The 2,096-nt window shown below is 38.1% G+C and overlaps 1 pseudogene; it reads left to right on the top strand.

The window, feature by feature from the left end:
• Window positions 1-638: 638 nt before the first annotated feature.
• Window positions 639-1,323, top strand: LOC123588300 (annotated as a pseudogene).
• The last annotated feature ends 773 nt before the right edge of the window (window positions 1,324-2,096 follow it).

Genomic DNA, 2,096 nt, shown 5'->3' with positions numbered 1-2,096 from the left:
ACTGATCTATACTGGAAAGTGTCTCATGTGCACTTCAGAAGACTGTGCATGCTGTTGTTGTTGAGCAGAATGTTCTGTATATGTCTGTTCTGGTTGGTCTACTGTATTGTTTAAGTCCTCTATTCCCTAACTTATCTTCCGTCTGGTTGTTCTATCCAAATTGAGAGTAGGATATTGAAGTTTCCAACCATTGTTTTATAACTGTGTATTTCTCCCTTCAATTCTAATATATTTTTGATTCACATATTTTGATGGCCTGATATTAGATGCATAGCTGTTTAAACTGTTATATCTTCTTACTCTATTACATATTTTATTAATGTATAATGTCTTTTTTTTGTCTCTTGTAAACTTTTTTGATTTGACATCTATTCTGTCTGATATTAGTATAGCCTCTCCTGCTCTCTTTTGGTTACTATTTACATGGAATCTTTTTTTCATCCTTTCACTTTTAATCCATTTGTGTCTTTGAATCTCAGGTGAGTCTGTTGTAGCACACTCACCTTCCCTGTGGTCCTGTCCTTGCACTATTCACTACCATTGCCTATGAAAAACTAGCTCTCTGAGCTGCCTGGCAGTGGGTGAGGGGGCTTTGGTGAGACCAAGAAAGTACAGGCCTGCCCCAGGGCTCCCAGGTCTGTGTGTCTGTCCCCAGCACTCAGCAAGGCTAGAAAAGGAGGAGGAACCTGTCCAGAATCCCTGAGAGACAGGAAAGAAAGGGGAAATCTCAACATGAAAAAACTCTGCAATGAAAATGAAGCAAAGCTGGAAATTGAGGGCAAGCCAGAAGATGAAGCAGAGTCTGACAATGAAGGAAAATCAGATGAGGAAGAAAACCTAGAAGTGGAGGAGAATCCAGGGCATGAAGGAAATATCCAGAATGAGGGACAACCAGATGATGAGAAACAACCAGAAGATGAAAGAAAGCAAGAAAAGCAGGGCATGTCCAAAAATGAGAGAAAACCACATGGTGAGGGCAAGCCAGAATCCCTGGGAAAAACTGGGAGTAAGCCATGGGCCATCAAAAATCCCGCAGCTGAAGATTATGTGCCCAGGAAAGCAAAAAGAAAAATGGACAGGGGGATGGAAGATTCCCCCAAGGACTATCATGAGGAATTACAGGAAAGACACTTGGGCAATGAGGAGATGATAAGAGAATGTGGAGATAAGGGCTCAGGAAGAGCTAAGAAAAAAAAGAAAGAAAATGGGTTGTTTTCATTGGGTGCAAAGAGATGTACAGGATCCATTCACCCTAAAAGTGTCAGGAGAGTGAGGGGTATAGGTAGGGGCCAAAGGGGATTACATGATATACCACATCTTTAATGTCTTTGGCCTTCAATTCTAATTTCTCTGATGAGAATATTGCTGACCCTACTTTTCCTGACAGGAATTTGCTAGGTTATGTGCTTTAACCTTAAGCTGATACTTTGCTTTAGGTGTCTCTCTTGTTGCCAGCAGCCTTTCGATCCAACTACAGTATTCTCTGTCTTTCAGTAGGAGATTTTCACCCATGTGCATTAAAAAGCTGTTCATGGTACATTGTAAAATAACAATAAAGAAAAACAGTTTCAGAACCACACACATAAAAAATAAAGTGAAGTCTGTTGTAGGCAGAATATAGTTGGGTCATGTGGTTTTTGTACATTCTGTCAACCTCTGTCTTTTGACATTCTCTTTACATTTCAACTAACTACTGATAAGGAGGGACTTACCTCTGTAATTTTGCTATTTGTTATAGCTGTTTGCTATTTGCCTTATAGCTTTTTTTTGTCCCTTATGTCCTGTATTACTATTCTATCATGTTTGATTTTTTTATAGTGAAGTATTTAAATTCTTTTTTCATTTCCTTTTGTGTATATTCTGTAGCTATTTTTCTCTTTGGTTACCATGGCGATTACATTTAACATCCTAAAGTTATAACACTATAATGTGAATTTATACCAGCTTAACTTTAGTAATTACATACGAAAACTCTGCTTCTCTACAGCTCTGTCTTCACCCCTTTTGGTTGTTGATATCATCAAATAACATCTTTATACATTGTGTGTCCCCAAACATAAATTAATAATTCTTTAAATGCATTAATGTCTTAAATT

Source organism: Leopardus geoffroyi, chromosome D3 (assembly GCF_018350155.1).
Source record: "Leopardus geoffroyi isolate Oge1 chromosome D3, O.geoffroyi_Oge1_pat1.0, whole genome shotgun sequence".
NCBI classification, from domain to species: Eukaryota; Metazoa; Chordata; class Mammalia; order Carnivora; family Felidae; genus Leopardus; species Leopardus geoffroyi.
Note: the sequence above shows the minus strand (reverse complement) of the source record. Positions and strands in the feature narration are given on the sequence as shown.